A 15,038-nucleotide genomic window follows, 5' to 3' on the forward strand; every position below is an offset into this window, starting at 1 on the left:
ATAGCTAGCAAGGAGATTGAATCAGTTATCAAAAAGCTGCCAACAAAGAAAAACCCAGGACTAAATGGCTTCACTGATGAATTCTGTCAAACTTTTAAAGAATAATTAACACCAATCCTTCTCAAACTCTTCCAGGAAATGAAAGAGGAAAGAACAATTCTTAACTCATTCTATGAGCCCAGCATTATCCTGACCCTATAGTCAGGTAAAGACACTACGAGAGAAGAAAAACCACAGACCAATATCTCTTATGAATATTGATGCAAAAATTCTCAACAAACCAAATCCAGGAACATATAAAAAGAATTATACACCATAACTAAGTGGGATTTATTCCAAGAATGCAAAATTTAACATCTAAAAAAACAATTAATGTAATAATACACCACATCAATAGAATAAAAAACAAAAACCACATGATCATCTACATAAACACAGAAAAAGCTTTTGACAAAGCCCAACACCCTTTCATGAATTAAAAAAAACCAAAAAACACATAGCAAACTAGGAATAGAAGGAAACTTCCTCAACTTGATAAAGGGCATAATAAAAAACCAACAGCAAATATCATATTTAATGCTGAAAGACTGGCTGCTTTCTTCCTAAGATCAGGAACAAGAAAAGAATATCTGCTTTAGCCGCTTCTATTCAACATTGTACTGGAGGTTCTAGCAAGGGCAATTAGGCAACCAAAAGAAATAAAAGGCAGCTAGATTGGAAAGGAAGAAGTAGAACTATGTACATTCACAGATAACATCTTTGATACAAAAATTCTTAAAGAATCCACTAAAAAACTATTCTAACTAATAAATGAATTCAGATAGATTGTAGAATACAAGATCGATATACAAAAATCAGTTATATTTTTCTACACTTGTAATGAACAACCTGAAAATGAAATTAAGAAAACAGTTCAATTTATAATACCATCAGAAAGAATAAAATGCTTAATGAAGTAAGTCAGAAAGAGAAAGACAAATACCATATGATATCACTTATATGTGGAATCTAAAATATGACACAAATGAACTTATCTACGAAACAGAAACAGACTCACAGACATAGAGAACAGACTTGTGGTTGCCAAGGGCGGGGGGTGTGGGGGTAGGGGAGGGATGGATTGGGAGTCTGGGCTTAGCAGATGCAAAGTATCCATTGTCCCCGCCTCCAACATGAATCCCATCACCCGTGAGGCTCTGTTGAAGAGTCAAACCAGTCTCCTGTCTGAAGTTTCTATTAAGTGCAACCACTGTCATTCAGTGAGAGGTGTAGTCTAGAAGAGTTATAAACTAAATGCCAGGAAGTCATGGACTCAGAGTGATTGATATGTCTTGGGAGGAAAGGAAGTGGGAACTGAAAAAAGCTTCACAGAGGAAATATTTGAACCTTTACAGAATTTTTGTTTGGTTCAATGATTTGAGAATCATTTTTCTAATAATAAAAGTAGTGCATAAAAGTAGTTTAATATTGGAAATTTGGAAAAAACAGAAAAGAAAATAGGAGAAAATTTAACAGATGATTAAAATGTAGACAGTTGAAAAAGTCAGGAAACAGCTTCTACAGCCATTCTTTCCTGAAGTCTTGTAATCAATTTTTCCAACATTGGCTGCACACAATCACTCAAGCACAGACCAAAAATTCGCTGATATATCAAAGAGGGCTGAATTCAGAAAGAGGCAAAAATTTAAGCTTTGGCTCTTGAGGGAGTCACTTCTGAGTGTAGTAGACCTTTTACCTCAGTTTTGCTCAGAGCGTAGCTCATAGACCCACCTGCATCAGAACCATCTGGGACAACTTGTATGAAAATGCGGATTCCTGAGCCCCACGGAAGACCTACTGAATGAGAAGGTCTGGGGTGAGGCGAATAATCAGCATTTTAAACACACCCCTTGGGTTATTCTTATCCACAGTAGAGTTTGGCAACCACGTTTTAAAAAGCTTTGGGGGATGATAAAAATGGTGATTTGGTGATGTGAATATGGGTACTTTAAAACACATCTGAAGAAACTGGACCCCTTGTGCACAGCTGGTGGGAGTGTAAAATAGTGCAACCATTGGCAAAAATGACATGGCAGTTCCTAAAAAAATTAAACATAGAATTACCATATGATCCAGCAATTCCACTTCTGGGGATATGCCCCAAAGAATTGAAAGCAGGGACTCAAAGAGATATTTGCACACCTGTGTTCATATAGCTTTATTCACAATAGTCAACAGGTAGAAGCAATCCAAGTGTCTATCAACAGATGAATGGATAAACAAATGTGGTATATATGTACAATGGAATATTATTCAGCCTTAAAAAGGAGTGAAATTCTGACACATGTTACAACATTTGCAGACCTTAATGACATTACGTTAAGTGAAATAAGCCAGTCACAAAAGGACAAATACTGTATGCTTCCACTTATGTGAGGTACACAGAGTAGTCAAACTCACAGAGACAGAAAATAGAATGATGGTTGCCAAAGGCTGGGGGGCAGGGGATGGGGAGTTGGTGTTTATTGGTTATTGGAGACCCTGAAAAATTTCTGGAGGTGGATGGCGGTGATGTTTGCACAGCAATGTGAATATACTTAAAGCCATACAACTGTACACTTAAAAAATGGATAAAATTATATACTTTATGTTATGTATATTTTCCCCAATTAAACACACAAACATACACATACACCTGAGACCAGTGATTCCTTTGCTTTGTCTGAAGTGGAAATCAAAAAGGCTCTCACCAGGGGACAACCACAGAAGTCTGGGCCAAGTTCAAGCCCAAATGCAGAAGGTTATAATCATCTCACAAAATGTCCAGCCTTATCAGAAGACAAGGGCTTCCAACTTGCTTCTGGGTGTGACTTAAAGTGTTCATCTGGGGCTGCAAATCTAGATCTGGTTAGTGAAAAGTCACCAATGTCCCTGACTGGCCCAGCAGGGTGAGAAATTACAACCCTGAGTTCAACAGCACAGGGAGATCAGCTCGGTGCTTTGTGACCACCTAGAGGGGTGGGATAGGGAGGGTGGGAGGGAGGGAGACGCAAGAGGGAAGAGATATGGGGACATATGTATATGTATAACTGATTCACTTTGTTATAAAGCAGAAACCAACACATCATTGTAAAGCAATTATACTCCAATAAAGGTGTTAAAAAAAAAAAAAAAAAAGAATGCTCTTTTTCCCCAGGGTTTGAAAACCTTAGTTAAGAGTTATATTAGGCTGCAGCTACTTACGTCTCCTACTAGAAGTCCTGGATTTAGAAAGCCAACGTTGTTCTCAGGGTGGTGTTGGTTACTGCCAATCCATATTTTCCTTCTTCTTTGCTGTTGGGAAACTGACCAATTTTACTACATAAAAGGGACAGATTCAAGTGGTTTACAAGCTATTTAGAGTAATTTTTTGACAAATGCAGGCTGCTTTAAAAAAAAAAAACTTGGGAAGGCTGAAGGCAGAGTCAATGGTGAATTTCTAAACTCATTAAGCTGTAATACAATCTCACTAAGATGACTTTCTAAAAATATCTGAATTATGGATTTCTAAAACTTGAGACTTATTTTTTCACATGCAAGCAGTGAATAAATGATAAGATCATGGGAGACCTCCTTGAATGAAGTGATGCAAATCTATTTTGTTTTTAGGACCTGACCTTATTTTCAAGTTCAAGTATCCCTCCAAATTTGCTGAGCCATATTCCCCTTCTATCTGCTGGCCCTGGGCAGACCAACCCCCACCACCAACCACCGAGGCTCATATAAGAAGACTCTGCCATGGAAAGTGTTCCCACTACATTGTTAAGGAAAATAAATGGATGCACAATAGAAACAGACAACACAGTACATGCTAGTCAGATTTTTTTTAATGTGTTATATATACATAGAAAAATGACCAGAAGGAAATGCACCCAAATTGTAACAGTGCTTATCTCTAGGTTTGAGGTTTGTTGGTGAGGTTTATTTATGCGTGTGTGTAAATTTAAGTTTTTTTCTGTATTTTCCAAATGTTCTACAATGAGCATATAATTCTTCTATAACCAAATAAAAACAAGTACATGTTATCTAAAACAAAAAGAAAACGTTTGTCTTTGAATCTGTTTTCTTTGGAGCCGCTGTCTTTCATTACTTGCCCACTCTTTTTTTTTTTTTTTTTTTTTTTTTGCGGTACGCGGGCCTCTCACTGTTGTGGCCTCTCCTGTTGCGGAGCACAGGCTCTGGACGCGCAGGCCCAGTGGCCATGGCTCACAGGCCCAGCCGCTCCGCGGCACGCGGGATCCTCCCGGACCGGGGCACGAACCCGCGCCCCCTGCATCGGCAACAGAGTCTCAACCACTGCGCCACCAGGGAAGCCCCGTGTCTGCCTCTTAATGTCACTGGCTTCTGAACAGTGCTCTATTGCTCTGTCTGGCCACAAAGAGCCTTGATCAAATGTTTGTGCCTTAGATGCAAGGCAAGCTGGGAAAATGAACCATTGTCTTCTACCTCGGGGGAGTGAGAATTAGAGAGTCATGATATTGGAAATTCCTAAATATAAGAAGGATTTCAAAAGGTGCTTGGCAGCCAAAAGTAGAAAATATTCCTATTACACTGCAGATAAATATATTTAAAGAACATGGAGAGTAACATTTTTGAGTGGTTCCTACTCACTCTTTCCATCTTGAGTTTGATTTTCTTTCTTTTTTTTTTTTTTAAATTATTTTTATTATTAATTAATTAATTTTATTTTGGGTTGCATTGGGTCTTCGTTACTGCACGGGGGCTTTCTCAAGTTGCGGTGAGCGGGCTTCTCACTGCGGTGGCTTCTCGTTGCAGAGCACGGGCTCTGGGCACGCAGGCTCTAGAGCGCAGGCTCAGTGGTTGTGGCGCACAGGCTTAGCTGCTCCGCAGCATGTGGGATCTTCCCAGACCAGGGCTCGAACCCGTGTCCCCTGCATTGGCAGGCAGATTCTTAACCACTGCGCCACCAGGGAAGTCCCTGATTTTCTTTTTTGTTGTTTGATCTTTACACAGTTCTATCTAATTATGGAAGTAATACATGCACAAGGGAGGAAAAGTTGAAAACTTAGAACAACACAAAGAAAAAATTTTTGAATACCTATAATCTTACCACTCAGATAACCACTGCTGCCATTTTGGTATTGTGCCCTCACATTCTTTTATATCTTTATATAGCTAGAGATATAGATATCTCTATCTATATATATATAGATAGATAGATATAGATATAGATATCTATCTATATAGAGAGATATATAGAGATATACACACAATAAAGACTCTAATATGCATGCTATTTTGTAGTCTTCTGCTTTCACTGATCAATATGTCATGAATGCTGGGTTTTCTGAATCAATTTCCCCCACAAATAACTTGACACTATTAAAGGGCCTAACAGCTTTTAAATCAACCTATATCAAAATTAGAAATTTCTTAATTACAAAGAGCTAATTTTTAATGTATCTTTCCTCTATTTGTCCATCCTTGGGGAAAAAAACATTAAAATGAAACCAAAAAATATCTTGAATTTTTCTTCTCTTCAAGTGAAGATCCTCCTGTGACCTTATTTATAAGGCCATTCCAGCCAATGGTGATGGGCTGTTATTATATTCACCCAAATTAAAATGATGATGAACGTTTGTAGTTATTAATATTTTATTGGATTTTTAAACATTTTATCCAATAACTGGTAAATAAAAGTAATGTTTATGTTAACCAGAGAATATGTAATCTCATTTAAAATCTTCTTGTCATATCTCCCTACATGCACAGAATTTTCTGTTGCTGTTTTGTTCTTGAAGAGGTCACCGAGGGACCCAAGAAGGCACACAGATCTTGCCCAGAAGGTTTGCCATTCTCTCGGGGTCTGAGTCAAACTCTGGGACTGAAGCTCTACAAATTCATCCCTATCTTCACTCCAAAGTCCCTGATTAACTGATCCATTTTAGAACAATATCTGAGCTCATCTGTTGTTCACCTCCAAGACTCCGAACTCCTATATTCACCTGCTAAACAGGAAAAGTCAATCACATATAAAGGTACCGAGTTTTATAGTAGGTGCTATACGCTAACTCAAGAAAGCTGCTGATGTATGTGTTTGAAAATCCCAATTTCATGATAAACCTTCAGTCTGGTCTTTTTTTTTTTTTTTCCTGGCCTGTGGCAGGTGGAATAATGGCCTCCCAAAAATGTCCTACCCTAACCATTGTAACCAGTAAATACGTTATACTACATGGCCAAAAGGACTTTGCAAATGTGATTAAAGTTATAGACCTTAATATAGGGTGATTATCTCAGGTTATCCACGTGAGCTAAATCTAATCACATGAGTCCTTAAAAGCAGAGAACTTTCTCTGACTGAAAGCAGAGGAGAGGTGTGACAGAAGGAAAAGCCAGAGAGAGTTGAAGCATAAGAAGGACTTGACCTCCCATTGCTATGGGGGGTCACATGGAAAGTATGAGAAAGGATGTGGGCAGCCTCTAGGAGCAAAGGCAGCCCCTGTCTGATAGCCAGTAAGGCAATGGGACCTCAGTCTTACAGTCACAAGGAACTAAATTTGGCCAACAATCTGAATGAGCTTGGAAGAAGATTCTATTCAGAACTTCCAAAAGGTCCTGCCAACACCTTGATTTGGGCATTGTTAGACCCTAGGCAGAAGACCCAGTTGAGCCATGCTGTACCCAGACCTCTGACCTACAGAACTGTGAGCTAATAAATGCGACTTGTTTAAAGGCATGAAGCTGTGATAATTTGTGGTAATCTGTTGTAACAGCAATAGAAACTAATAAGTGACCTGAAATCCAAATCCACTCTTGAGAAGTAAGATCCATTTTAAAGGTTAATAATTAGGTTAAAAATAGAGATTTGTTAACCCAGGAATATTAGCACATGAATTATGATAACATTATAATTCAGTCAGAAAACTCCAAAACAAGCAATTATGGCATTACTACAGACCAGCTGAAATGGGGCTCAACACTTTGTAAATTCCCTACTTGCTTCTGGGAATCATTCCTTCAGAGGGTTGTGGATGTTTTGCATTTAATATTTATCATGTTTAAAAAAGAAAAGGGGACCAAGAATCGGGTAAAATTGAAAACAGATTCTAATTCAAGGGCTCTATATATTGTCATCTCTGTATATGGAGGGGATAAGAATATGTAAAGCTATTTTTAAATGATACTGATAGGTTGTCCTGAAACACACAGAAGCTTAAGATTCCAATCTCATTATCCAAGGTGGCAGTTTTCCTACTCTCCATTCCAACAAAGTCAGAGCCTATTGAAATGCAATTCGAGCCAGGCAGAAATTAAGACACAGAGTCGTTAAGAAGGGTTCCCAGAAGCAAGAAGCAGCCACAGTTTTGCAGGCAGCTGATTTCAGGGGTCAATCCGTTGACTGCATCTATCTTTCAAATCACTGTATTCTGCTTCAGGCTTTGATGTGGTCAGAGAAAAGAAGCCACAGAGAAATACATCAGGGATGCCCTAATGATGTGCAACGTGGGCTGCTGGTAGCCTGAGCCCAACAGAGATGCTTCCTTGTTATTACTAATAATTGTTTATCATCACTGGATGGTTGCCTGAGATCATTTAGGGAAAAAAATTTTCAGCACTGACATATAGAAGCATATTTCTGTGATCTGTGTTATTTTTCAGGTGTTCCATGCGTTTGCATTGTGATCAAACTCATGTTTACTTTGGTTTTCAAGATTTCTCAGGTAGACATTAAGAAAGATGCATTCAATTGCTTTATTTAAATGTTTATCAAAAAATACAAATGTCTTGATATCCCCTATCCCAGAAGCCACATTAGATCATTTTTTTTTTTTTTTTTTTTTTTTTTGCGGTACGCGGGCTTCTCACTGTTGTGGCCTCTCCCGTTGCGGAGCACAGGCTCCGGACGCACAGGCTCAGTGGCCGTGGCTCACGGGCCCAGCCGCTCCACGGCATGTGGGATCTTCCCGGACCGGGGCACAAACCCGCGTCCCCTGCATCGGCAGGCTGACTCTCAACCACTGTGCCACCAGGGAAGCCCTGCCACATTAGAATAAGCATATAAAATATAATTGCAGTTGAAACAGAACTATATTATCTATACCCAAGAGTATTACCAATGAGAGTAAGACTAGACACAAAGTTGGAACATATGAAGTAGATTGCTTACTTAAAGTGTTAGGACAGGAATTCCCTGGCGGTCCAGTGGTTAGGACTCCACGCTTCCACTGCAGGGGGCACGGGTTCCATCCCTGGTCGGGGAACTAAGATCCCACAAGCCACGCAGCCAAAGAAATTAAAAAATAAATTTAAAAGTGTTTGGACAAATAATCAAATAATACCATTCCATGTGAGATGAACACAGTCTTATTAAGATTATGTGTGCGACGGCTAACTCTATAATCAGATTTCTAAATTTTATTTGGAATAGTAGAGTTACCATTGTTGTTTTTGTACCAGATTTATAACCACACCACTTGCAGTCTCCACTACTACCCTTAGCCACTGTAATATATTAAGTAGCAGTTTCAAAGACATATTGCATTAAAAAGGAAAAATAGTCATTTTACTGTGGAGAAACCTGGAGGTAACTTCCTTAACCAAGTAATTCAAGTTAACATCATCAGTAATGGGACAAACTGACCTTCTGATCTCATGTACAGGAAATAACACAATATCATTTCTCTGATATTTCTACCAAATAGGCACAACCTGAATCTAAGCATGAAGTAACATACAAACCTAAATTGAAGGATGTTCTACTAAACAACTGGCCCATTCTAGTTTTTAAATGTCAGTGTCATGAAAGACAAAGAACATTGGAAAATTTGTCCCAGATTTTAAAAACTTAAAGAAGATATGACTGCTAAATGCAGAGTATGATCCTGGATTGGATCCTAGATCAAAGGGGGAAAAAGTTGCTATAAAAGACATTACTGGGACAACTGGCAAAATTTAAGTAAGGTCTGTATACTAGCTCATCATATTGTATCAATATTATATTTTCTGAATTTGATTATTTTCATATGGTTATGAGAATGTCCCTGTTCTTTTTTTTTAAATGGAAGTATAGTTGATTTACAATATTGTGTCAATTTTGGCTATACGGCAAAGTGATTCAGTTATACATATATATATATATTCTTTTCTATTATGGTTTATTACAAGGTATTGAATAGTTCCCTGTGCTATACAGTAGGGCCTTGTTGTTTATCCATCCTATACATACTAGTTTACATCTGCTAATCCCAAACTCCCAGCCCATCCCTCTCCCTCCCTCTCCCCCCCTTGCCAACCACAAGTTTGTCCTCTATGTCTGTGAGTCTGTTTCTGTTTTGTAGATAAGTTCATTTGTGTCATATTTTAGATTCCACATATAAATCATATCATATGGTAGTTGTCTTTCTCTTTCTGACTTACTTCCCTTAGTATGATAATCTCTAGGTCTATCCATGTTGCTGCAAATGGCATTATTTCATTCATTTTTATGGCTGAGTAGTATTCCATTGTATATATGGAATATATACACATCTTCTTTATCCATTCATCTGTCAATGGGAGAATGTCCCTGTTATTAAAAAGTACACATTGAAGTATTTAAGGGGAAAAGGGGCACGAGGCCTGTGACTTACTCTCAGATGGTTTAGAAACTAATAACAATAACAAAGATAATTAAATGTACATACACAAATACATATTTATAAATATATACATAAATATTTACACAGAGGGCTTCCCTGGTGGCACAGTGGTTGAGAGTCCGCCTGCCGATGCAGGGGACACGGGTTCGTGCCCCGGTCTGGGAAGATCCCACATGCCGTGGAGCGGCTGGGCCCGTGAGCCATGGCCACTGAGCCTGCACGTCCGGAGCCTGTGCTCCGCAACGGGAGAGGCCACAACAGTGAGAGGCCCGTGTACCGCAAAAAAAAAAAAAAAATTTACACAGAGAGAGACAGAGATAGAGAGAGACAGAGACAGAGAGGGATAAAGTAATAAAGCAAGCGTTTGCAAAATGTTAACAACTAGTAAATCTGAGTGAAGGATGTACCCAAGACCTTCATACTATTTTGTTTTCTAAATAAAACTCATCTGTAAATTTAAATTACTTCAAAGTAAAAAGTTAAAATTAAATATAATAAAAAATAAACCTAAAAAACATATTGCAATAGTGACAACTCTGGGACTCCAACTATACACCCTGCCCCAAAATAGGCAAATGTTAACTCAACTCAAACTATGGAAGCCTTTTGGTTAAATTTTTTGTAAGTATTTCACACCAAGTTAATGTTGATTCCTTATCAATGTCCTTCTTGTTTTCTCACCAACAAATATTATGCAACGGGGTGTTGCTATAAGAAAACACCACAGGACTTCCCTGGTGGTGCTGTGGTTAAGAATCCGCCTGCCAATGCAGGGATCACGGGTTCGAGCCCTGGTCTGGGAAGATCCCATATGCCATGGAGCAACTAAGCCCATGCGCCACAACTACTGAGCCTGCGCTCTAGAGCCCATGAGCCACAACTACTGAGCCCATGTGCCACAACTACTGAGCCCATGTGCCACAACTACTGAAGCCTGCGTGCCCTAGAGCCCGTGCTCCGCAACAAAAGAAGCCACCGCAAATGAGAAGCCCGCGCACCACAACGAAGAGTAGCCCCACTCGCCACAACTAGAGAAAGCCTGCGTGCAGCAATGAAGACCCAAAGCAGCCAATAAATAAATAAATAAATGGAGTATTACTATCTAAAAAAAAAGAAAACACCACATTGAGCTGAAAGATGGACCTTCTGAGAGATTTGTACTTCCTCAAAGCAACCCACAGGTTCTGAAATAGGCAAACAGGGTTCAAATGCACCCATTAGCCAAGCTGTTTACACCCCAGTTTCAGTGTTACTCTTAAGTACAACTGACCTAGAAACAAGATGCATTCATGGAGACTTATACCTGCCGACTCCCCAGAAATTAACTTATACCAAACTTTTCAAGAAATTTCGGTGACTCAAGTCTCTTTTTCCACTACTGCAGAAATATGACAATGCTAGCACTATAAAATTAAATTCTGCTTATTTAGACAAGAGCAAAGGGACTGCCATTTCATTTTTCAACAATTCTGCTTTTAATAGTATATTTTAAAATAGTCTCTCCCTCAAAAAGGAAAACAGGAGGTGTATATTTATACAATTGAGAATAGAATTTTCTATTACAGAACCTATATCTCAATTGTTGTCAACGAATGTGCACAGTTTAGTTAGCATGTTTTAGGTTGGAAAATAGAGTGTGTCAGAAAAATGCATTACACCTTAAGACTTTAATTTTCCCTCAACCTATTTATGACAGATGCAGCTAGCTAATAAAAAAGAAAAGGAATAAACATATAGGAAAGAATCCTATCCTTTCTCACTGCCTGGTGCCCATAGCCATGATCCTCCGAGGGGCGAGTTATAATTGCCTCCTGGGATGAAAAAAGAAGACACAAAAAAATCCAGCTCTCATTATGTAAGAGATTGCTAATCACCAAGACAACAATAATCAGAGGACTAAACTACAAAATGCAGGGACCACAAGCAAACGAGTCAGCAGCAATTATTTAACAACCAAAAAAACCAGCTCAATGGGGGAAATTCTTTAGGGTCCCTTGAGTCTATAGCGTACTGGGCTCTCTTTAAAGCATTTTTTTCAGATGCTTTATAAAGAAAGCAAACCTGTGCAGTCTTTACAGCTTTAAAAATCATCTTAAAGATCCAGTCCCAATGCCATGTTTTTTATTCAGCAGCATATTATTTTGTACAATTTTAAACCTTCAGGAAAGTTGAAAGAGTAGTAAAATGAACGCCCATACACTCTTCACCAAGATCCACCAAACGTGACACATTTTCTTTCTCCCCTCTCCCTCTCTCTCTTTCCTCTTCCCCTATATACTGTATATTTCTTTTCTTTTCTTTTTCTTTTTTCCATATTTCTCCTGTTCTTCTTTCTTTTTCTGAACCATTTAAGAGTTCATTGCAGACATGACACTTTAACTCTAATATTTCAATATGTATCTTTTAAGAATAAGGACATTCTGCTTATAAAACCACAATGTAGTTATCACATTTGCAAAATTAACATCAATGTGATACTGTCATCTAATATACAGTCCATATTTAAATGTTCTCAACTTTCCCTAAAATCCAGTTTCTAATGAAGGATCACACACATGTCTCTTTAGCCTCCTTTAATCTAAAAGAGTTCCTAGTTGTTTTTCTTTGTTTCTTTTTTGGTCTTTCCTGAAATTGACATGTTTTTAGGAAACGAGGCCAGTTCTTTTGTAGATTTGGCATAAATCTGGGGGTGGGGGAATACTGAGCCCCAAAGTAAAGGGATAAATTGGGAGTTTGGGATTGACATATACACACTACTATATTTAAAATAGATAATCAACAAGGACCTACTATATCACATAGGAAACTCTGCTCAATATTCTGTAACATCTAAATGGGAAAAGAATTTGAAAAAGAATAGATACATGTATATGTATAACTGAATTACTTTGCTGTACACCTGAAACTAACACAACATAGTTAACTATACTCCAATATAAAATAATTTTTTTAATAAATAAAAATAAAAAGGAATGGAATAATAATTTCGTAGTTGGATTCAAAGCCCAGCTTTAGCAGTGACTTGGAACAAGTTTCTTAATCTTCTCTGAGCTTTGCTTATCTGATCTGTTAAATGGGAATAATGATCCCCATTTTAAAAGGCAGTTGTGAGAATTATAAATTGATGCAATCTTTCTAGAAAGCAATTTGAGAATCTGTATCAAGAGTCTTAAACATCCTGTATTCTTGGACCCAGTAATTCTACTTCTAGCAATTTGTCCTTAGGAAATTATCAGAGATAAACAAAGATATAGGCAGTGACGTTCATTACTGTGGATTTCAAGGGAGCGGGTGGGTGAACTATGCTACTTCCTTCATCTCTTTCCTTGCCATCCTCAGGCCCCTTCTCTTCATCACTCACGGCTAACATTTATTAAAGGTTACCCTGTGCCTGGAACTGTGCTGAGTTACAGATTGCTGTTGCAAGCTTGAAAGTCATGCTTTGGAGGGGCACTTGGTAACATGGAAGAGAAGTAACAATATAGGGTTTTATGAGGAATCCAGACTAGTCTATGTATACAATGAGTTCCCACTTTCTTTTATGTTTACAGAATTATGTTTAGAGAAACCTAGAAAGGAGTACAATAAAATTTTTACACTGGCTGGTGAATTTGGGGTAAATTTTTTTTATAACAACAAAAACTAGGAAAATTCTCATACAGATTTTGTGCCAGTATGTGCAGAGTCCTGTACTTAGAAGGCATCAATTCCACTCATGGTTGATTGGCAATAATTGGTCATATGACCACTTGTAGATGAAAGGAGGACTTGAAATTTATTCCTTGATGTATCAGTCACTTCCCAGCTCTAACTGTATATAAAAGAGACAATCTATTTCAGTCTGATATTAATATAACTACACAACATTTCTTCTGGTTAGTCCTTGTTACCAAATTATCTTTTCCTAACCTTTTATTTTTGATCTTTCTGAAGCATTGTATATTGTTGGTAAATAGCACAAACTTGGATTTTTTTTTTTTTTTTGGCCGCGCCTCACACTATGTGGGATCTTACATCCCCAACCAGGGATCAAACCTGAGTCCCCTGCTTTGGAAGCACGGAGTCTTAACCACTGGACCATCAAGGAAGTCCCTTTATCATTTATTCTTATATCTCAGATCTTTATTATGGGATCTTTCTTCTTTAAGAAAATATGGTAGCAAATTCTTAGTTTTTCTTTATCTGGAAATACCTTTACTTTCCCCTCACCCTTAAAAGACAATTCTATTTAAAAAAAAAAAAAAAAAAAAAGTAAGTCTTAATTTTAAAAAAAGAGTATAAGAAGAATATAAATTTCAAAATCAAATTCCCTCCACCTACTCTCTACCATCTGACTTCAGACCAAGATATAACCACTGCTAACAGATTCTTGTATATTCTTCCATATGATTTTAATTCACATGAATGTATGTGTTTATTTACAAAAATGGGATCATAATATGCACATTGCTGGGCTACTTGATTTTTATAATTTGAAAATATGTACTAAATATATTTCTGTATCATTATAATAACTATATAACATTCCATTTTATGAGTATACCATAATTTATATAATTTATCCCATCCCATATTTATGGGTATGTTTTGCTTCTATAAATAAAGCTGAAATAAACATTTCTTATACACATATCTTTGTCTATGAAACTGGCTTATTACATGGACTGAACTTAATGGAGGCAAACAGAAAGATTGTTTTGTTAAAAAAAAGAAGATAATTCACCTGAGGATACAATTCTAGGTTGACAGATATTTTGTTTTCCCACTTTAAAGGCATAATCCACTGTCTTCTGGTTTTATTTTTGATGTTGATAAATCTGTTGTCAATTCAATTGCTCATTTTTTGGTAATCCTTTTTTTTCTTTCTTTCTTTCTAATTGCTTTTGAGATTTCCTCTTTGTCTTTGGTGTTCTCCAGTTTAGACTATGATAAGTCTAAGAGTATATTTTTTATTAGTGTTCTCCGAGCTCATTGTAATTCTTCAACCTAAGGATTTATGTCTTTCAACAATTCTAGAAAATTCTCCACCATTATGTATTTGAATATTACCTTTCCCCCAATTCTTCCTGTTCTCTCCTTCTGGATATTCATTTAAATATATATTGAATTTTCCTATTTATTCTTTTTTTTTTTTTTTTTTTTTTTTTTTTTTTGCGGTACGCGGGCCTCTCACTGTTGTGGCCTCTCCCATTGCGGAGCACAGGCTCCGGACGCGCAGGCCCAGCGGCCATGGCTCACGGGCCTAGCCGCTCCGCGGCATGTGGGATCTTTCCCGACCGGGGCACGAACCCGTGTCCCTTGCATCAGCAGGCAGATTCTTAACCACTGCGCCACCAGGGAAGCCCCCTTTCCTATTTATTCTTAATGTCCCTTATCCTCTCATATTTTCTGTCTCTGTGTCTCTGAGTGCTGAATTCTGTG

The sequence above is a fragment of the Hyperoodon ampullatus genome (genome assembly GCF_949752795.1).
Source record: "Hyperoodon ampullatus genome assembly, chromosome: X".
In the NCBI taxonomy this organism is placed as follows: domain Eukaryota; kingdom Metazoa; phylum Chordata; class Mammalia; order Artiodactyla; family Ziphiidae; genus Hyperoodon; species Hyperoodon ampullatus.